The sequence below is a fragment of the Amblyomma maculatum genome, chromosome 1, assembly GCF_055883805.1.
Source record: "Amblyomma maculatum isolate TAMU_Amacu chromosome 1, ASM5588380v1, whole genome shotgun sequence".
Classification (NCBI taxonomy): Eukaryota; Metazoa; Arthropoda; class Arachnida; order Ixodida; family Ixodidae; genus Amblyomma; species Amblyomma maculatum.
Window position 1 is genome coordinate 304,871,344 of NC_139344.1, and position 23,394 is coordinate 304,894,737.

A 23,394-nucleotide genomic window follows, 5' to 3' on the forward strand; every position below is an offset into this window, starting at 1 on the left:
CCACCGTGTTTTCTCAACGCATTTTTCACTTGGCCGTCAGGTACGTCTGAACCTTCGGACTGTTTCATGAGCCTGCATAATGGAAAAGTTCTTCGTACCGTTTTGCAACACTGGTTGCAAGTCTTGCAAAGAAAAGTACTCGCTTTTCAAGCCGCCAAACGATGAAGCAAGACTTGAAGCATGGAGACTGGCTATACCTCGTAAAGACCGCATACTCCAAAGGACGGACCGTGTTTGTGAAAAGCATTTCGCTTCTCATTTTATCCTGAAGACATGGTCGGCGGAAATCGACGGTCATGTGTTGATGTCTGGAACAAGAAGAGCGGGCCTTTCAAAAGACGCTGTGCCATCACTTTTCGAAGGCGCTCCAAGCTACCTCTCGAAAAAGATCAAAAGCCCTCGAAAGCATGTGAAACAGCTAGCGCTTCCTGCGGCTACTTCTGTGAGTGACCAGAACAGTGACAGCAGCAGCGCGCTGATGTCAGCTAGCAACATAGATGTTTTTCCAGCGGACAGTATGGAAACATCTTCTGACGACAACGCTTGTGTTGCAAAATCCAGTGAGAATGACTCATCGCAGCTTTTCAGTGGAGTATCTTGCCTACCACAGCCTTCATGGGCAGCGCATCTCATCAATGTAGCAGGAGTGAGGGACGTCGTGTTTATTGACGCCGCGGTAGCGCATAGGACCAGCGACGGATCGTAGGTACTGTTTAACAGGAAGGCGGTGCACATCAAAAGCGACATGACCGTGCAAGTCTACATATTCGACAAGTTGATCGACCCTACTGCAGTGGGCATAAGTCCCGTCGCCACGTCACCCCTTGAAGTTCAAACCATGCTGAGAGTTGACAACACAGATGTCTGTGGGGGAGGACCTAGTTTGAAGGACTTCCCTGATGTGTCCCCTGAATGTGCTTTTGTGGACTCTCAAAAAAACTGGAGACACCACAAATGCCTTTTGGTGACATCTCGGGGTGCCATCTGTCGTCTGTGTTCTGGCCTTGCTGACACCCTAAGGATACATGCTGATCACCGAGCTGCCCGAGCCAAGCAGCAAATACCTTTCAAGCGTTTCAGGTTGTCGGTGGGGCCTGTTCAGCAACAGAAGCTTTCTGCTTTGCGACGTGCAAGGTCAGCCCTTCAGCGTTCAAGAACACGACTGGCAAAGCGCAACAAGCTTCTACTGGTGCAGTTGCAGGCGGCAATGAAGCAGCTAACAGATTTGCAGGAACAAGATATCAAGGAGAAACTGAAGGGACTTGATATACCGCCAGCACAGCTGCTTTTGTTAGAAGAATGTATAGCAGCGGCTAAGTGCGCATCAAAATCAAGCAGACGGTACACGGACTACTGGATCCTGTTGTGCCTCTTGCTGCATATACGGAGCCCGGCCACCTACTCTTTTTTACGGAACAATGACATATTGCCTTTGCCGTGCGTCACCACCGTGAGAAAATATATTAGCATGGTTGGCTAGAAGTGCGGTTTTGATGAGAACTTATTCAAAGCCCTCAAGATAAAGGTTGCCGCAAAGACCGCTTTCCAGGGGAGGGGAATCCTTATCTTGGACGGAATTCAAGTAAGAAAAGAAGTGGCCGTCAACTCGCAGACAATGACGTACACCGGTCTTGTTGATCATGGAGAAAAAAATAATCAAAGCAATGAAATCGCAGATCATGGCCTCGTCTTTGCTTTTGCACTGTTTGGTGAAACATACTTACAGCCAGTAGCCGTATTTGCGTAGAAAGGACCAACTAAGGGGACGCTGCTTTCTCAACTCCTGATCCAATGTATCGTACACCTAGAAAACGCCGGCTTGTTCGTCGACGGAGTAATGTGTGACGGTGCTTCCACCAACCGGGCGATGTGGAAGCAGCTCGGTATCACTGGTTCTCTGGGTCACGTTCGTAATTCTTTTGAGCACCCAATGGACAGTTCTAGAAATGGGTACGTACTGTCTGATACACCTCATCTTTTCAAGTGCATCAGAAACAGGCTACTAGACAAGAAGGTTCTCAAAAGAGACGGGAAGCTGATAAGGTGGTCCTGCTGTGATGCCTTGTTCGTTGCAGACAGCAAGAACAAAACAGAGCTCAAAGTATGTCCCAAAATAACATACAGCCACATAAACCCTTCCAAGATGCTCAGGATGAGGGTAAAGCTTGCTACGCAGATATTCAGCAACTCTGTGGCTAAAGGAATTGTTTTTTATGCAAAGAGAGGTGCGCCTCGTCTAACCAATGTGGAGCCGACGGTCGAATTCACGCTTTTTTTTAATGACTTGTTTGACGCTTTAAACCGGCGCTTTCCGGTAGAAGGTTTAAAACTAGAGTGCAAGGATTTTCGTGTCCTGGAATCTGCATCCGAGTGGCTGGACTCGTGGGAGCAACAGGTCGTGAGCGGTGAAATCCACATGGACCTCTTTGTGACGCAGTCAACTGCCGAAGGCCTACGCGTAACATTGCAATCTGTGCGGGAGCTGTCAATTCACCTGCTGAAGAACTGCGGCTTCAAGTATATATTGACGGCAAAGATGAACCAAGACCCGCTGGAGCGCTTCTTTGGCATAATCAGGCAAGCTGGTGGGCAGAATGAGCACCCGACGTTTCCCACCTTCCTACAGCTGTACCGCATGCTCAGCTTATATTCTTTGGTAAAACCGCCGAAGTTTGGGAATTGTACGGTGCTTGATAAAAAGCAAGCAGCTGTTGTGACTTTGGCTGACATCAGAGAAATATATAAGGGCTCAGCTGCGCAACATGCGGGAAAGTTGCATGAACTGAAGCAAAGACTTGACGGGCTGATCGGAAACTGGGAGTGCGGCGATGTCTTCGATTTCGACGACCCTGACTGCATTGTCTACTACGTTAGAGGGTTTGTGTCAAGAAAACTTTGCTCTTGAAGGACAGAAAGGTCTCGCAAATGTGCCCGAAGCCGATCTCGTGAACTGCAAAACCAGGGGCTGGCTCACGCATCCAAATATGCACCTCTTTGACTTGTTCAAATACACTGAGGAAAGGTTCGCTAAGTACGCAGATGACAGACGACAAAACTACTGATGCCATGCTAGAGAATTTCCACTTCACGTTTCCTTGTGGTACGCACAAAGAAGAAATCCTTGCCAAGTTGCTACATTACTACATATGCCTACGCATGCGTCAGTACTTCAGGCAACTGAAGAACAAGCATGAAAAGAAGAGCCAAGACTTGCGCAAAATGTCTAAGCTTGTGTAAGCAGGACCGCTTCAACGAACTGAACATGCCTTTTCTTCCTTATTCGCGTTTCATTCGCTTCTTTTATCGAGCATGTTATTTGTATTGACGTTTTGTATTACATGCTTTCTTGCCTGAAAATTCTAAAATTCAGTAAATAAATGACGTGAAAAAAAAGTGTTTTGATGGGATGCTATGCTACATATGCGGGGAATAGCAAAGAAATAATGCCGGTGGCTTTTTAGCTAGGGACGCCAAATAAGGTTGATTAAACTACTACATGCGTAATGAAAGAAAAAAAACGCTGTTAGCTTATATCATTACGCGATTGCGACAGCAAGCACGGCCGCAACAGTAGCTGTTCCATAACCCTATAACATCCTGTCAATACGAACGAATTGCTCAGGCCTCGGTTTTTGTTGTTAAGGAAAGGTAATGATTTATATCCAGCCTTCCGCAAAACTGAACCAAACCGTTCCTCGGCCAGATTTATTTCTTACTGCGCGCGGTTTATAATCAGGGCGTCGGACTCTGTCTGCACCCCACAACTAAGTATGAACAGGGTTAAACGAGCAGACCTCACATTAAGCACAAACAGCTCGAAGTTCTTTGAAAGCACTGTGTTAAAACGGAAAATGCCGATGCCCTCAGCAAAGTGCTTCTTGCACCATGAGCGGGGCGCAGTTTTCACATTCACAGGAGGCCGGGTCAAAGGATGGATGGATGGATGGAATATAGGAGCGTCCCCTTTGAAACGGGGTGGTAGCAGTAGCTATCATGCTAATTTTTCTCCATATATCTTAATTATTGATTTAGAATGGTTTATTTGGATGAGATTAAGAAGTTCGCAGGGGTCAAGTGGATGCAGCTAGCACAGAACCGGGTTAAGTGGAGAAATATGGGAGAGGCCTTCGCCCTGCAGTGGGTATAATCAGGCTGATGATGATGATGATTTATTTATTTATTTATTCATATACTCTCAGGGCCCGAAGGCATTAAAGAGGGGAGTGGGAAAGATACATTGGTACAGGGTACAGTGCAGCATAAAACATAGGAGAAACAATAACACGGCGAAAAGTGATCAAAAAAAAAAAAGAGGATTGGCGCAAAAAAAAAAAGCGGAAAAGCAGTTGAGACAAAAAAAAAAACATTTCCGACAGTCAACAATGTCACCGAAAACGATCAAAAACAATTGACTACCATCTATAAATATAGATTACATACGGCAGTCTTAAAAGAATTTGGGTCCGTAATATCAGCAATGTGCCTAGGAAGGTGGTTCCAACTGACAGAAGTGTTTGGAACAAAAGAATAAGAGGCGTGTTTAGTACGACATGACGGAACACCTACTTGTGATGGTTAACTAAACCATCATTCTATTTATTAAATTTTTGTTCCTACATTACTAACATTATGTCACTTCTCTGCTTTTAAGCCACCAATCTTCCAGTCGTTTTTTGCTAGTTTCCCCCGCCGGTTTATTCACCCGGCCACTGCTATCTCTAAACCCCAGAGCTTCAGGAACAGTGATTGCGTCTGCATCAACTTCCGGATGGATACCATTACATTCGAGTATAATATGGTGAATTGTTTCACTGGAGTTTCCGCATATAGCACATGCGTCATCTTCATTGTTAAATTTCTTTTTGTAGCTGCGTGTTCTAAGGCACCCTGATCTAGCTTCAAAACGTAGGGCACTGCCTCTTGAGTTATCAAAGAAATCTTCCTTCCTGATCTGCATTTTCCACTTACGGGATAATTCCACACTCTCTTTCTTTTCCATCGAATTTATCCAATTTTCACCTTCTGTGTTTTTCACCCTTGCTTAATGCTCTTTATTTCTCCGTCCTTGTGACTAGCATACTTACTAGTTAGTTTCCTTGTTCTTTTTCTCCATTGTGAGTCCACGCTTTTTAAGTACACGTATTTAAATACTTTAGCTGCCCATCTGTTACTGTCCAATTTCCTCAGGCGTTCCTCATATAATATTTTACTCTGAGCTTCCCGTACTTCGAAAGATGCCCAGCCCATATCTCCCTGTACCGCCTCATTTGTAGTTTTGCCGTGGGTACCCAGTGCTAATCGTCCAACGGATCCCTGATTTATTTCTAATGTCGACTGTACCTCTGATTTTAGGCACAAAACCGCATTTCCGGAAGTACGTCCGGGCACCATAATTCCTTTCCAAATACCCCTCAAAACCTCATACCTATTGTATACCCACAATGCCTTATGCTTCATTATCCCGGCATTCCTTCTCCCTTTGGCCTTAAGTGATTGCTCATGCTTTCCAATGTATGCCAATCGTTCGTTTACCCATATCCCCAGATATTTATATTCAGCTGCTCTAGGTATTTCATGGCCTTGAATTTTAAGACCCTGATCAGTTGAGCCGTTGAAAATCATCAGCCCCGACTTAACTGCGCTGAAACTGAAGCCTAGTGCGTCCCCTTCGTCTCCGCAATACTTAACTAGAGTTTGCAATTCTTCCAGACTCTCAGCTAGCAGCACAATATCGTCTGCATACATCAAACCGGGGAGGCGCTGCTCTACCGCCTTTCCACCTAATCTATATGACAGGTTAAAACCTAGGTTACTGTCTTGTATCCTCCGTTCCTGGTTTATCATATAAAGCATGAACAGCACCGGTGATAGAGGACAGCCTTGTCTTAATCCTTTGCATACTTTGACATCCTCCGTACTTCTTATCCCTTCCAGCGTAATTTATACTTTGTTATCCCGGTATATTTCCTGTAGGAACTCTATTATCTCATAACCGATACCTTCTTCTTTTAATATGTTCCACAGGAGTTCCCTGCTTACGTTGTCGTACGCCCCGTTTATGTCCAGGAAGGCCAAATACAAAGGTCTATTTTCCACTCTAGATATTTCGATGCATTGGGTAAGCACGAACAGGCTATCATCTAAGCGCCTACCATTTCTAAAGCCGTTCTGAAGTTCTCCGAGTATCTTGTTACTTTCTACCCATGCTTGCACCTTTAATTTCACCGCCTGCATGTCTAACCTGTACATAACCGATGTTATGGTAATCGGCCTGTAGGATTTTATGTGCATCCTGTCTCTTTCCCTTTATAAATCAAATTCATTTTACTCTGCCGCCAGCTGTCCTGAATTTGCTTATTCGTTATGACTGTTTCCTGAGCTTTTAACAACGTTTCCTTACTTTTTGGACCGAGTTCATTAATCAGCTTGATCGGAATTCCATCTATTCCTGTAGATGTGTTTTTAGGAATATCTTTTTCTGCCTTTTTCCAGTTTAGATTGGTCAGCTCTAAGCTGCTTTGTATTCTGCTACCTTGTGTTGCTTCCTGATTTGCGGAGATTGCCCTATCGTCACTCTTAAATGACTCGGCTATAACTGATGTAATGTAGTTCACTGCGTTGTCTCCCTTTAAACAATTTCCCTCGTTATCTTGAATCCGATCCTGCTTTCTTTGATTCTTCTTCCCTAGCCAGCTTATATGGTTCCAGAATTTTCTTGCTCCGCCTCTAGAGGCATCGTGTACGTCAGCCATCCAGCGATCGGTGGACTGCTTTATTTTACTTTGGACGAGGGCCTGTACCTCAAGTTTCTTTTGTCGATATGATTCCCATTTTTGGTCGATTTCCTCCTGAGATACCTGTGCTTTCTTTGTCACTCGGTGTTCCCTTGAAGCAGCCCGTCGTTGTTCAATAGCTTCCCTGATTTCCTTATTCCACCAGCTCCGTGGCTTCCTCTTTCCATTCCAGCGGTTTGCTACTTTAACCTCCTGAATTTTCCTCCTTATAAGTAGTTCAACCTGTTCATAATCCCAGTCTTCCATGGGGCTTTTCTCTATTGCTTCCTCTATGTCTGCTGCTATCTGCGCTATTTGATCGTCGTTTAATTTTGCGTTTACGTTTTGTCTAAGTTCCATTTCTCTTTTCATCAAGGGCCCCATCTGCAGACTAATGCGTTTATGATCACTTCCCAGACTACACTCCCCTTCTTCGTCTATTTCCATTTTTGTGACCTTGCTATAAATTTCCTGCGACATTAGACAATAGTCAATGCCTGTTGCGGAATTCCCACGTGATTTGGCCTTCACATTTTGTTTCTCTGTTTACTATAACTAGATCATGTCGCTCGCAGAAATCTAGCATTAGCTTCCCGTTACAATCCGTGTATCCATCCAGATCGTCGATGTGGCCGTACATGTCCCCCGGTAGAATAATATTGGCCCCGTTTCCAAACTGGCTTATATCGTTACTGAGACATTCAACAAGATCCCTGTTTTGTTGCCTGCATTGATGTCCTGTTCCTAAATAAACTACCCCTAGCCATGTCCTTATGCCGGCAATGGTTCCTGAAACCCAGATATGTTCTTTACAAGATGATTTAATTCTTTGCCAATTTGTTCCCTGGTGTATCAACATACCTACCCATCCACCCTTTTTTTCCGTTCTCGTTCTGTTGCACCCTTCCCAGACGTAGCCTTCTATAAAAGGCAGATCTTCTAGATCCCTGAGATGAGTCTCGCAAAGAGCGTACACACCTATTTTGTCATCCTTCAACTGCTGTTCTATCTCTAGCCATTTCGCTCTTTTTCTACCTCCTTGCATGTTTATGTAGCTGATCCTAGTGCTAAATTTCTTTTTTGAACTTTTCTTTCTCGACCTACTCTTTGCCATATTGGGGGGCTCAGCCTCCATTATTACACTTTCTTCTGCTTCACTTCTAACTACCTCTGTGCACGGAGTCCTGGCGGACCCCCTAAAAGAGCTACAGCCCTGCCTGCCAGGCGCCAGCCGATCTCTGCTCCCACCCTTCTGTTAAAATGAATGCCATCTCGCTGAAAAGCCCTACCAAAACCTGCTTTATGTACCTCCCTGTTTACCTCAACCACTTCGAAACGCTTCTCCAGGCTTAACTTTCTTATTTCCTGATTAACTGTCACCACATCCATTTCCATCTTACCGTTCAATCCTAGCACCTCTGGTACTGTGCATACAACTATCTGCGTTTGCTGTGCTATCTCCCTGATCTCGTCAACTCCCTTAGCTAAACTTTCCACCACTCCTGCAGCGTCACCATTTAGGACATCGTTTAGCCCCGCGGCTACTATTACCATACTACGCTCTGCGGAATTCTTCAACAGCCTATTTTTACTCTCTTTTAGCACTGCCCTCATTGTTCTCCCTGGGAAGGTTTCAACCAACACACTCTTATCACCCTTTACACGTTCCAAGATATCTCGCTTGCACCTGTTCATGTTAGAATCTCCGGCGATAAGCACTTGGGCCTTCTCTCTCCCTCTCCCAATTGTTGGTTCCAGCTTCCGGTTATCTGTGTCCTTATCTCTGGGATTTTCATTCTTCCTTACTTCTTCCTTTTTTTCCGGGCGCAGTTGCTCGCGCCCGCAAAGGGGCGCAGTTGCTCGCGCCATCTGTAGGCGCTCTCTAGAAGCAGAGCCTTTCCGCCGTGCGCCCCGCGCCGCCGCCCTCTCACCTAAGCTACTTCTTACATCGTGGTTTTCACTCAGTTTAATCTTCAGGGCTGAAACATTTGTCCTAATTAATCACAATAGTGCCATTCTTGTAAATTGGGTAATTTAAACAATATAGACACTCGGGCGTGTTGGTTAGACATTATCGGTGCCGCACATACGACGAGACACAGCGTTGAACTTGCAACTGACGTTTTGTTTAAATACTTAGCTGGGATGACTACAAGAAAGACTTTTCATTTTGCAGCTAAATGAATAAAATTCAGTTACATCACAAATGATCACCATAGAGCAACCACTTCGACTAGAGGCGCCATATACGCACTCTCAGTCTACTGCAGCGCTCGTGTCTTCCCGTGGCTCACAGCCTTAATTTATTGTATTTTACAGAAAAAGGAACCAGATGTGTACTAGGGAGAGTGAATCACTTTTGCTCACAAACAATGATTGTGAAAGCAAGGGGAGATAGAAGGAAACGTGCCGCAAAACGCAATTTTCCTGCGGGCTGTAGTATAGTTATGGGCCCGATAAAGTTAAAAGTATTGCTTTGCACAGTTTGAATACATTTTCACCTGGAAAGGTTTGAGCTGGAAAAGCAACAAGGACTGCGAGCGTTCACCGGCTCTGCCATATTACACTTGCTTATGTAATGGTTGGCTTACAGGTAGTGCGAAAATAAAGTTTTCGCGCAGCAAAGTACGGCGCCAAAGATTTAAAAGATTACGAATACAAAACTCTTCGCCCGGTAATCAAAATAAGATTGCTTGAAAACGCTTCATTCGACGGCAAAGAAATGGGGTCATTTGCGCTCAGGGGTGGTCGTCGCGGCATTTTATAACCACCTCGTGCTTTAAGGAGATTCCCCAGGACGCTAGGGATTTCAGTACAGTGGCACACAGCCCCGCTGCAGACTGAGCAGGCGAGGATTTTCTAGACGTCGTTGCCACGTGGGTGCTTCCAAATAGATGGTTATTTAGTGACAACCTTCCGCTTGTGATCTCGGGTAGATGAATGCATGCACCCTGACACGAGTTATTCTCCTACAGGATGCAGACTCCAGAGGACAACCGCTGCCCACCTACGGATGCACCCTGCCGGGCGCCACGTGTCGTCGTCACTCGCAGCTGGCCTTTGTTTTCGCCCTCATTGTTTGTCACGCTCTGTTTAAAATGTCCGGTCAACAGCAAAGGGACAAAGCAACGCGCAATGTCGGGGACCGAACGAGCAAAGAAACCCACCTTGAAGGAAGATGACCGGGGGAAGGAGGCAGACGGAGCGCATCGCTCAGCTGCTTTATAGCCGGACGTCAGCTGGGAAAAAGCCACCTGTCGGGTGCCAGCAGCCGGAACCCACGCAGATAGGGAGAGAGAGATTGATTGTGCTGCTGGGTTGGATATCGGAGTGAATATTCCTAGCAAGCGCATTTACCTTTTTACATGTTTGTAGCTAGGAATTTTTCAAGAGAAAAAGAAATTTTCATGAGAGAATTGCATAATCACATCCCTTGAAGCACAAACGAACGAGCAGCACCGCCCAGGTCAGGCGTAAAAATAACGTGACGTGGCTTCATCCCTTCTGTTTAAACGCACAGGTGGTGATCCTCTCTAAGGCAGTCGTAAGGTGCCCTCACGCCGGATCGAGCCGCGGAGCCCTTAACGCAATATTTTGTTCTCCCTTAGCACATGTTTCCTCCTAACTGCTAGCCGCTTTCTTATTACCTTTTGTAGCCAGTTCTGCTCTAGCTTTCATGCTTTTATTATATGTCCTGGCATCTAATCCAACTTAGCTACCACCTACTTCTATTGCGCACTTTGTAATTCCTTCTCTCGACGCGACGTTAAAACCGCTGCACAGCTCCAATTTGCTCTACCTTCCTTCTTACGGCAGTTGATGGGTTCAAGCCTTGGCTAATTCGAGACCTTACAGGGCGGCTACATCACCTTATTTATTTAATACCTTCAAGACCCATGGGGCATAACAGAATGGAGTGGAATGCATGGGAAAAATATATAACGCAAGAATACAGAAAAAATAAAAAGATACAGAAACAGTAGGAACAACAACAAAAAGGTGGCCAAATAGATTACAGGGAATAAATTGTTCTTCAACAGCAGATCTGAACAAAACAATGTCGGTAAATGTACAACTGAGGTGGCGTGTGATTCCATTCGTTGCTGGTCTTGGGAATAAATGAGTTAAAGTATGTGTTTTTGCGACAAAAGACCATGCCTACTTTATAAGGACGCTCTCTACGGGATGAAATGTACGCAGGCTCAGAGAAAAGTGCTTCTTTAAGGTGATGGTTATAACTTGGTAATTACGAAAGAAGCTTCAAGGTAGCTTTGATATAGCGGATAACGCGAGTAGTTATGAAGAATAAATCATGTGATTTTACACAGATTCCAATGCTTGGGTGAGACACTCGATACCGAGATGCTACATCGAGCATGCATATTACACCTAGGTATTTATGCGCTCTTGGGAATTACTTTCGATCTGGTCAGAAACGGGTTCCAGGAAATTCGCACTGCTTTGCACTTATTAGGTTTAAACCATTCAGGTCACATTTGGGTTGAGTCCGAGAGAGAGATTACGTAATCATCGCCGAAGAACCCAACAGAGGAATTAATTTGGTCAGTCATCAATGTAGGTAAGTAATGGCACAAGCACGGAGTACAAACTGTGCTCTCTTGAGAATAAAATCCACGCTCAAATGTTTGGATCACAAAGTAATTGATGGCTTAAAAGATCCTTGGAGAAATCAATGCACTTGGGCCTCACATGAAACGCCATGCTAGATTGGAATAGATTCTGCATGATACGCTAGCTAAGGAAATCTGCCTATAGTTAGTAGCTGAAAGCGCGCTTATATAATGGGACCATAATGCTCACCTTCGAATTGCTTGGTAGCATTGGATAATTCAAAGATTGTGTAAAGGGTTTAGACAATATTATAGATCAGTACCTGTCGGTACTTTTAAAAACTTTCCAATTAGTACAGTCTACGTCTGAAGATGAAGGCAGTTTTAAAGTCCTAATAAGTTTCTTACACCGACAAAGTCGATAATTAAAGTGTCCATCGGAGGAAAAATCTTGCCGTCAGTGTCAGACAGAAAAAACAGACTGCAGTTGCAAGAAAATATTTGAAAACACCCCATAAAATGCATCACAACATTTTTCACTAGGTATGACAACGCCCTTTTAATCAGATAAAGTTATCCTGTTGGCTTTCGGGCAGCTAATAAAGTTCCTGAATTTTTTAGTATCTGTGACCAGTAATGAAGCCAGAGTCTCCTGAAAAAAAAGACGTGTTCAGTCCGCTTAAGTGCTCTCTTGTACAAAAGGCTTGCTGTCTGATAGGCAACCCAGTGATATATTTTACCTTGCGAAACAGTCGCTTTTTTATTTAGTAGCCGCTTTAATGAAACGTTGATCGCTGCCTTCCCGATATGATACTTAGGGGTATCCATTTATCTTTTAGCGAATTACCTTTTTCTCTAAACAAGGACCAGTTCTCTTCGGTAGTGCGCGAAAACATTGAGTAAACATTATTGTATTGTATTGTACTTTAATGGCAGAAAGTGAAGCGAAACTCAAGAGACTTCTGATTCACGTACAAGAACAGAGTGAGAAGTTTGGGCTTAAACCGAACATTAAAAAGACAAAGGTCATGGCGTCTTGCCCCATCAAGTCCTAGAGCATCAAGGAACAAGAAGTGGGAGCTGTGACAGATTTCCTCTTCTTGGGCTCCAAGATTACCTCGGAAGGAGAATGCAGCCATGAAATTAGAAGACGCCTACTTCTGGGAAAGAGAGCCATGGCTAGCCTTCACCGCCTAGTTAAGAGCAGAGGCATTACACTGCCAACGAAGATCCGTATAACTCGTGCTATAGTCTTTCCAGTTGTGATGTATGGATGCGAGATTTAGACTGTGAAGAAGGCTGACCACCGAAGAATTGACGCGTTTCAATTGTGGTGCTGGCTGAGAATCTTGAGTTGCTTGGACGGCCAGAAGATCAAATCAGTCGATATTGTCGACCATAAACCCTGACTGCTCATTGGAAAAGCTCACCTACTTTGGTCATCTGATGAGAAGAGAGGAGTCGATGGAGAAAGATTTGATGTTGGGAAAGATTGAAGGTCACTGGAGAAGGGGTAGGCAGTGAACGCGTTGGTTAGATGGCATCCTTGAGGCGCTGCAGATTAAGTTATGTGATATTAAGAAGATAGTGAGAGACCGGAAAGCGTGGCGTGATATGGTCCATAGGGTCACGAAGAGTCGGACACGACTGAACGACTGAACTGAACAGAACAGGATGTCCTATCTGCAAATCACCAGATCACCACCATCATCATCATCAGCCTGACTATACCTACTGCAGGGCTAAGGCCTCTCCCATATTTCTCCAATTAACCCGGTTCTGTGCTAGCTGCATCCACTTGACCTCTGCGAACTTCTTAACCTCATCCGCCCATCTAACTTTCTGCCGCCCCCTGCTACGCTTTCCTTCCCTTGGAATCCAGTTTGTTATCCTAAGCGTCCGTCAGTTATCCTCTCTTCGCACTACATGTCCTGCCCATGCCCATTTCTTCTTCTTAATTTCCACTAGAATGTCAGTAACTTGAGTTATTTCTCTGACCCACTCTGCACGCCTCCTATCTCTTAATGTTACCCCTACCATTTTTCGTTCCATAGACCTCTGAGTTGTCCTCAACTCAGAACGCTCTTGGTCCTCAGAACCCTCTTGGTTAGCCCCCACGTTTCAGCCTCATATAGGACCAGATCACGAGGCAGATATTCATCACTTGTTGTGGGTTCGCCCGGCACTGAAGCCGACGAGAATTCGGCACCTGACGGCAATGGGCCTTTCGCTGAACAACTCATCTTCATACATTGCATGGACTCAAGGGCCTTATCATCGCTCTCTCTTGATCTTTATTAGAACAGCTAACCTTTTTTCTTTCATTTAATACCCCCTTTAATTTTTCACGTATTCCATTATGGGGGGCCCTGAGGCAATAAACAACGTTATTAAAAAAAAAACGCTTATCACCCGCAAACAAATGGACTCGCCGAACGCCTTAATAAGCCAATCGCCGATATAATTTCAATGTATATCGACAAGGACCATCGAAATTGGGACGCAATAAGAATGCTGAATTAGGCGAGTTGGTGCATTTGCATTTTTTTTTTCGAAGAGTGTGCCACAAGGCATAAGTTGAGAAAGGGGGAATGGGATGCAGGAGATATAAAGTTAAAAGAAGGAGTGCAGTCCAGTTGTGCTTATGAATTCGAGAAGGTTGGCAGTATAGCGATTGTCCATTGTCCATTTCTCATAATCACTATCGCGGAAACGTAGCGCAAAGAAGACAAGGACAAAATGAGGGATGCACAAACGAGCGCTCGTGTGTGTATCCCTCATTTTGTCCTTGTCTACTTTGCGCTAGGTTTCCTAAAACGCAATACTTCCCTATGTCACCTTCGAGTATAATACTGCGCCGCAACAAACGACGCACTTCACTCCGTTTTGTTTAGTCCACGGCCGCGAAGCCATGACTATGCTGGACGTAATGCTGCTTTTGATAATGCTAATCGTGCAGTCATGTGTGCTGATGAATTCGTTCTGCATGCCGAGACCACTCGCCAACTTGCTCGACAGCGTATCTGGCGCCAGCAAGAAAAAGACGCTCACCGGTATAACCTACGCCACAGAAATGCGAGTTACGAGCCCGGAGAACAAGTTTGGGTGTGGAGCCCAATCCGTGTAAAAGGGCGATGTGAAAAGCTGCTTCGGCGATACTTTGGCCCGTATCAGGTAGCCCGCCAACTCGGTGAGGTGAACTATGAAGTTCTTTCCTCGGGAACGGTCCGTTCCTCTCGACGGTGTTACGACCGTGCATCCGCATTTGCGCGCTCTATTGTTCGCCTGTGGGCATGGATAAGTGTTGTGGATATGTGGTGATGGTCCAATGGCTCTAAGTGAGCCTGTTTCCAGGAATCCTGTTTTGTAAGCCTGTTTTGCTTTGTGGACACCCTGCAAATGCCAAATTGACCCTGTCAAGAGAACGTCTGGAAAAACACAAAGAAACGTCCCCCTGCGGGAAATGCAGGAAGTGCTTTCTTTCTTTTGTTCACCCTTCCAGTCGAGAAGCCCTATCGTCCAGTGAGGAATGCCTACTTTCCAAAGGAGACGACAGAGTGACATGTCCGCTGACGTGCAGGACAAGAAAGGAGCATGACGCATACAGCCATTAAGTGATTTCCCAGGAATGCAGGAAAGATTTGCAATTGTCGAAAACGGACAATGCTGGGAGCGTATGCGGCGCCCACGTGCACTTGGGTTTCTGAGAAGTAAACCCACTTGTCAGAACCAGCCTGTGGTTTCTTTGCTGAAGAATAGAAATGTACCTCCTCTCCTCGCCGTTCCCAAGCTTTTCCCGCCAACAAGTGATCACGCCCAACGAATTAATGCCGGACCAGTCAGTGCTTCAGACCATCAGTGCAGTGATGTGTTCGATTGGATGCCGATATCTGAGGGGCGTGCCCTGGATTTGGTTGGTCAGCATCTTCAGAGAGGGGCTGGACATAGGGGGTTTTAAGGACGCTGCAGAGCACGAAATGTCGCTCTGGGCCCTGGGTAAACGGCTCATCCAGTCGCTTCTCGCTATGAACTCTTAACGCTTGCCATTTTGCTGATGTACCCTTCTTTTTCGTGTAAATAATCTTGTAAATAAGTTTCTCAAAGTGCCATAAAACCTGCTTGTACATATTTCACCAACTTCGAAGATTCAATCCTACTTCAACCCCGAGTCTCTGCACGCTACCAAGTGAAGGCCGGGTCGACTTAGTCCCAGCGTCACGACAACTGGTGACCAGCGTTGGGATCTGAATCTACAAGCCACAACATCTGATGACTGGAGGTGGGATCTGGATCTACAAGCTACAACATCTGGTGATTAGAGGTGGATCGGAATCTACAAGCCACAACATCTGGTGATCGGAGGTGGCATCTCAAGCAACAAGCAGGAGCAACAATCGGCCAACAAGAGAGCAGCTCGGAACATCGATCGCATGTGTGGGTGAGTGCTTGGCTTTTCTTCTGATGTGGACCAGGTTCTAGAACAGGGTTCGATTTTAGAACTGGTAAAAAGTGTTGAAACGCCTTTAGGTTTGGTAGTTTGCACAGTTGTTTTGGAAGTAGCCGACACTCGGAGCGATCATGGACCTACAAAAGCTGCAGAAACCGGACCTGTTGCTATTGTGTGAGGTATTGGGAATTGATACAAGTGGTTTGGCACGAAAACCCTTGATTATAAAGGCAATCACTGATCTGGGAACCGATGATGAGGAGCTCAGTGAAGCATGGAACCTCATCGGTCAAAAAAAGGAGCAGCTCAGACAGCAGAAAGAGCGGGAAAAAGAGGAAAAGGAGCGGGAAAAAGAGGAAAAGAAGCGTGAAATTGAAAGAGAAGCAAAAAAGCTGGACCCAGAAATTGAGCTCCGGAAATTAGACTTAGAGTTGAGCAAGAGGTCGGGTAATTGTCCCCAGCTAGCGGTACCTCTTCTCAACAAGGAGGCAGATTTCAAGATGTCAAAGTACATGCAGCCATATGTGATATCAGGGGATATCGGTCTGTATCTGGCTAACTTTGAGCGAACTTGCGAAAAACTGTCCTTCCAGCGAGACACTTGGTCTCAGAGATTATTGACGGTTCTGCCCTGCGAGGCAGCGGAGGTTGTCGCGCGGCTGAGCAAGGAGGACGCGGACAACCACGAGAAGGTCAAAGCTTGCCTTCTGAGAAAGTATAGGCTTAGCGCCGAGGCGTTCAGACAACGTTTTCGGAACGCTACTAAGTCCAGGGACGAGAGTTACCCTGAATTCCTGTACAATTTAAGAGTTAATTTGGGCGAGTGGCTAAAGAGCACTGATTCCTACAGTGATAGGGACGCTGTAGTCGAGCGAATTCTTTTGGAGCAGTTTTATAGCTGCCTCCCAGAAAAAGAAAGAAATTGGTTACAGGACCGAGGCGACATTAAGTCGGCAACTGAAGCTGCCGAAGTCATTGAGGAGTACGCTTCGCGCCGACAATTCAGCAACCCAGCAACGGATAGGCTCCGCAATCCCAAGTTGAGTGTGAATAACCGTCAGAAAAGGCACTTTGCTAGATTTTCAAACGAAGAAAGGAAGGCTTCTTCAGGCAAACGCGCTAGAAAGGACGGCAGTGAGAAAAGTGGGGAAGTGACCAATGCGCAGAACACAAAGAACAAGCTTGGGGCTAGGAAGCCGCTCACATGCTTTAGGTGTAATGAGCAGGGTCACATTGCGGTCAACTGCCGGAAAGAAAAGATTGCTTTCTCGTATGTCAGTGACTGCGATGAAAATATGCAGCTTTTGGAACCTTACATGCATGACCTAGTAGTCAACGGGAAGCCTTGCAAGGTACTGCGCGATTCGGCCGCAACGATGGATGTTGTCCATCCGGCGTATGTGTCGCCTTCCGACTATACAGGACAGTGTGCGTGGATCCGCCAGGTAGTGGAGGAACAGAGTGTGTGCTTGCCAATCGCGAACGTGGTCATCGAGGGCCCTTTCGGCGAGTTAACAACCGAGGCTGCCGTTTCAGGAAAGCTTCCTAAAAGCTATCCGTATTTGTTTTCCAACAAATCGGACATGCTACTGCGAAAGAGGGGCATCCTGTTCGGAGACAGAGTTGTGCAAGCCTTAACACGTTCAAAGGCGCGAGAACTAGCTACACTGCTCATACCAGAAAATTCCACAGCGGAGGAAACGGCAGTTAAAACAGTGGTCGATGCGGAAGATAGCGGGTCAGAAAACTTTGAGAGAGAGGCATCTCAGATAAGTCAACTGGAAAGTGAGCTTAATGAGACGCGGAATGAGGACGTTTTTGAGAGTAACCTCTTGCCGCCAGTGTCTAATAATCTCACGAGACTTTTAAGTGGAACCCGAGAGGACTTAGCTATGGAGCAAGCCAATGATCCTAAGATACAGGAGCTTCTCAAAAGGACGGAGCAGATAGGAGAACTAAAGAAATCCCAGCTGTCCGATCTGGGCGAGATAATAACAGAGTTTGAGGCCTGCTTCGTGGACAGGCCAGGCAGGACTGATTTGACTGAGCACGATATTGAGCTGACTTCAGACGTGCCAGTGCGATAAAGGTGCTACCGATTTTCTCCAAGGCAAAGAGAAATTCTGGATAGGGAAGTAACTCGCATGCTGGAATTAGGAGTAATAAAACCCTCGGAAAGCGATTATGCTTCGCCTATGATCTTAGTAGAAGCTCCAGGTAAAGACCCTAGGCCTGTGGTAGACTACCGAAAGCTAAATTCTCTCACCAGGGATCAAGTGTATCCTATTCCGAATATTGAGGAGAGAGTAGAACAGGTCAGTAGAGCGGCATATGTGACTACGCTGGACCTTACTCGAGGATACTGGCAAGTACCGCTCACTGAACGCGCCAGCAGATACGCGGCTTTCGTCACTCCGACGGGCAGCTACCAGCCAACAATGATGAGTTTCGGGCTCAAAAATGCTCCATTTTGTTTTTCCCGACTCATGGATAGGGTTTTAAAGGGGTGTGAAACATTCGCGGTGCCTTATTTAGATGACATTGCGGTTTTTTCCGACTCATGGGCGGACCATATGGTACATCTAAGAGCTGTACTGAGCCTTTTGCGTCAAGCTGGACTAACCGTAAAGGCCGAGAAATGTTGCCTGGCAAGGGCTACCGTGGACTACTTGGGTCACAATGTAGGTCAAGGTTTCAGGAAACCCAGCGAGCGGTAGCAGACTACCCGCGGCCGAGCACGAAGACGGAAATTCGGGCATTCTTAGGGCTGACGGGATACTACAACCACTACATCCCTCACTATTCATCTTTGGCTAGCCCTCTGACCGACGCTCTCCGCAAGACAAAACCGACAAATGTAATCTGGGACGAACAAAAGGAAGCCTCCTTCGTAAACCTGAAGGCTGTGCTGATTAGCCGTCCGGTATTGCGAGCTCCAGACTATGGCCGAGAATTCACGGTCCAGTGTGATGCCAGTGATCGAGGGCTAGGTGCTGTTCTCTGCCAGAGAGATGACGACGGTAATGAGCACCCAGTGCTCTACCTGAGCAGAAAACTGAGTTCTATAGAGAGGGCTTATTGCGCGTCAGAGAAAGAGTGCGCTTGCATTGTATGGGCCATTCAAAAATTGCAGTGCTATCTTGGAGGGGCCAAATTCAACGTAGAGACGGACCATTGTCCCCTGGCTTGGCTGCAAACTGCGACATCGAAGAACAGTCGCCTTCTTAGGTGGAGCTTGATTTTACAGCAGTACAATTTTGAAATAAGATACAAAAAGGGGAAGTTAAATGGGAATGCGGACGCGCTTAGCCGCTCTTTCTAAGCGGTCCGAGGTGTTCCTCACCATGTATCCAAATTGATAATCAGGTTTTTTTTTTTTTCTCGTGCACTTGTACATGTGTGACTATGTAAAGCAGCACATTTGGTTTTCTAGGAATACGTGGGTCCTGAACGTCTTGAGAGTGGGCTTTTCTCGAACAACAATGGCAGTTTTCTTTTGAGCTGGTCTCTTCAGACGGGAGCCGAGTGCTTGTTTAGACATGTGGTTGAGTTTCAGACAGCTCGAGCAATTTGGCCTACAACAATCAAGACAACGCGACAAGCAACAGCGAGCTTCAAGCGTTCACGTGCAGGCCATTAAGTCGTCTCTTCATGCAGCAGCTGCGACTGCTGCCCTCCGAGACTCTTCTGGCGGGGGAGGAGGCTGTTACGACCGTGCATCCGCATTTGCGCGCTCTATTGTTCGCCTGTGGGCATGGATAAGTGTTGTGGATATGTGGTGATGGTCCAATGGCTCTAAGTGAGCCTGTTTCCAGGAATCCTGTTTTGTAAGCCTGTTTTGCTTTGTGGACACCCTGCAAATGCCAAATTGACCCTGTCAAGAGAACGTCTGGAAAAACACAAAGAAACGTCCCCCTGCGGGAAATGCAGGAAGTGCTTTCTTTCTTTTGTTCACCCTTCCAGTCGAGAAGCCCTATCGTCCAGTGAGGAATGCCTACTTTCCAAAGGAGACGACAGAGTGACATGTCCGCTGACGTGCAGGACAAGAAAGGAGCATGACGCATACAGCCATTAAGTGATTTCCCAGGAATGCAGGAAAGATTTGCAATTGTCGAAAACGGACAATGCTGGGAGCGTATGCGGCGCCCACGTGCACTTGGGTTTCTGAGAAGTAAACCCACTTGTCAGAACCAGCCTGTGGTTTCTTTGCTGAAGAATAGAAATGTACCTCCTCTCCTCGCCGTTCCCAAGCTTTTCCCGCCAACAAGTGATCACGCCCAACGAATTAATGCCGGACCAGTCAGTGCTTCAGACCATCAGTGCAGTGATGTGTTCGATTGGATGCCGATATCTGAGGGGCGTGCCCTGGATTTGGTTGGTCAGCATCTTCAGAGAGGGGCTGGACATAGGGGGTTTTAAGGACGCTGCAGAGCACGAAATGTCGCTCTGGGCCCTGGGTAAACGGCTCATCCAGTCGCTTCTCGCTATGAACTCTTAACGCTTGCCATTTTGCTGATGTACCCTTCTTTTTCGTGTAAATAATCTTGTAAATAAGTTTCTCAAAGTGCCATAAAACCTGCTTGTACATATTTCACCAACTTCGAAGATTCAATCCTACTTCAACCCCGAGTCTCTGCACGCTACCAAGTGAAGGCCGGGTCGACTTAGTCCCAGCGTCACGACAACGGCCAACATCCGAAGTGATTCACGTTGCACGAATAAAGCACTACCACGGCCGCTCGATGGAAACGCACCTAGTGCGCTTCCATCGAGCGGCCGTGGCACTACCATGCTCGTTAGCTGCTCGTTCGCCCCAGCCACCCTATACTACCGATGTTCCTTGTTGCTCGGATCGCCAACGGTTAGCGGCGAGGACGGCACCTTTCAAAGACGGGGCGTAATACCGCATTACTAGGATAGGATAGGATATGATAGGATAGGAAATACGTTAATTTCTCTAGGAAGGTCTTGTGCTAGTAGCAGAAGAGGTCCATCTTCCGTATTCTCACAGGGTCGGTGCCCCTATTCCAGGGCTCCGCTGAGCTTCGCTGCTCGCTGAGCGTGCTGGATTAGACCTAGCTGGCAATCCAGAGCGCCGCTGGAGAGCCGGCTCCCCCACTGTTCCGCACTCGGGTCTTTACGAAAGCTATCGTTATTTCTACATTGCCACGTGATGTGGTATAACGAAGGTTTGCTACCGCACCATGGGCAGGTGTCCCGATATTGTGACGGGTAAATTTTGCTTAGGATATGCAGGTTAGGGAATGTTCCTGTCTGCAGTCTTCGCCAGTACACTGCCTCTTGTTGTTTTAGATCCCGATGAGGCGGCGGATAGCGGATCCGTACCCCCTTATAGTAGTTCAGAATGTCTGAGTACGTAGGGCCGACTCGCTCGGGTAGATCGTCCGATTGGGAGGAAGCTCGGCTCGTGTACCCTCGAGCTACCTGATCGGCGCGTACGTTCCCCGCTATGTCGGTGTATCCTGGCACCCAGTAGAAGTTGTGTGTGACTTTTGATGGGGTCGTGCTCTGGAGGAGCCTGAGCGCGGCGCGACCTATGCGGCCGTTCTTGTAGTTACGGCACGCTTCTCTCGAATCTGTAAGAATGTTAAGGGACGTGTTGCTTCGATACCCGGCTACCACCGCTAGAGCAACGGCCAGCTACTCCCCTTCGGTTACCGTGCAATCCCTGACTGAGGCGCTAGCTAATTCCTTTAGGCTGGAATCAATAGCTACCGCCACTGCGCTGTTATGTGAGCTTCCTGTATACGAAGCCGCGTCCGTGTATACCGTTGTGGATTTTGTAGCTAAATTTTCTTGTACATACTTCGCCCGGGCTGCCCTACGGGCCACACGCAAGTTGGGGTCCATGTTCCGGGGAAGGTAGCCAACCTTTAGCGTCTGGCGAATTGCGTGCTAATCACTCTTGTGGCGCCGTCATGTGGCAAGACTGGATTACCGACGTTTTAGCTAGCCTTAGCCACGCTAGTGACGCCTGCTTTCTTCGTCTTCCCTCTCTCGAGCTCCCTCCAGCCTTGCCGCGCCCCAGTGCCGCGTCACTGTGAATAAACCCACCTACTAACCTTCTGGTTGTTTGACGGTGACAATATTTAGGCCTTCTCTTGTCGTTTTCTGTATCTTTCTCCCTGACCTATGCGCAAATATGTTAAAATAATTGTAAGACCCAAACCAGCCCAGCTTTCTTCACTGAAAGACACAAAAAGCTATTGATATTGTTACGGGGCGGCAAGGCCGATGAAGACAGGAGACAGAAGATTACCGATGGCGATGGTAGATGACGTTTTTAATGAATGATGGCGGACCTAGCGCGAGCGCGCCTGCCCATGCCATTGCCGCTTCTTCTTCTTCGGTCGTAACACTACCCGGGGCCACCGAGCGATCGTCCCGATCGGTGGACGAAGAAGTCAAAGTTGATCAGATTTATGACATGACGGCGATCTTGTGCGGACCGGTGAAGAAAGAAGAGAAAGAACGTAACAGCTTGCCGCCATGATGACCAATGAACTGAGAAAGCAGTTGATGGAAAGGCAACAGCTTGGCCTTAGTTTAAGCAGCCCGACATTGTTATCATTTGGCGCCACCATCCTTGGGCACAGTCACAGGTCTGTGTTTACCGCCATGCAAAATTTTTTACTGGACTCAAATCGTTTGCCTTGCTAAATATTTGAACATCACTTGTTCTAAAATTGTAGTGTCAATCTCCCGTGAGTGTTACCACTTTTCATTTTATATTTCACTTATTTCCCGTTTTGTTTCCTTTGCTCTACCCCTCAAAACATTTTTTTTATGCAAGTATATTAAAAAAAAAATTCTTTGCTACCCAATTCTTGGCCGATCCCCCTCTGTGGGTATGTGCCATAAGTTATTTGGACCACAACAACAACAACCCTGGCCCAGGAAGCTTTCGTTGAAACGGTCGCCAGGATTTGATGGCTGGGTCCTAGGCACGCATCAAACGGCACAGGCGGGGGCGATGTCTTCGTGTGTAGTGTTGTATCGGGTCGGTGGGGTTCGTCTGGTCGGCGTCTCGGGTCGGTCGGATCCTTCGGTCAGGTTTTTCATGCGCTGTGTCTTATGATGTGTCTTGTACGTGTTCGTGGCGTCTCGAGTCGGTGGGATCCAAAAGTTGGGCTGCTTGTATTTCTTCGTGTCTTTTGGTCAGGGCGGCGGACTGGGCGGGGGTGGAGAACGGCAATGTGGCATTAGGTCCGGCAGGCTGGGGAACAGCCAGGTGATGCGTCGTCCCAGGAACCCGCTGCCGACGGCACAAGATGACACAGGGCGCCGAAGCTCCGGGACAGGATGACAAGTGATGATGATGTACCCCGCGCCTCCAACCAAATGTTACGGGGCGGCAAGCCGATCAAGAAAAGAGACAGAACATGACGATTGCGATGGTAGATGACGTTTTCAATGAATGATGGCGGACCAAGCGCGAGCGCGCCTGCCCATGCCATAGCCCGCTTCTTCTTCTTCGGCCGTAACAATATTATCAGTTGTGCACAAGTAGCACGAGAAAGCTATTCTTTTCAGTCTATCCTGTCACCAGGCCTTGCTGGTAAAAAATCCACCCTCAAAACAA

At 46.9% G+C, this 23,394-nt stretch overlaps 1 protein-coding gene across 1 annotated transcript in view; it reads right to left on the reverse strand.

Moving 5' to 3' along the window:
* LOC146206982 (mite allergen Lep d 7-like) overlaps positions 1-9,976 on the reverse strand; it is a 46,877-nt gene extending 36,901 nt beyond the window's left edge. The window contains exon 1 of the mRNA XM_084587078.1: positions 9,941-9,976. The gene's annotated coding sequence lies outside the window, so the exon portion shown is untranslated. The remainder of the gene's footprint in view (positions 1-9,940) is intronic.
* Between the last annotated feature and the right edge of the window lie 13,418 nt (positions 9,977-23,394).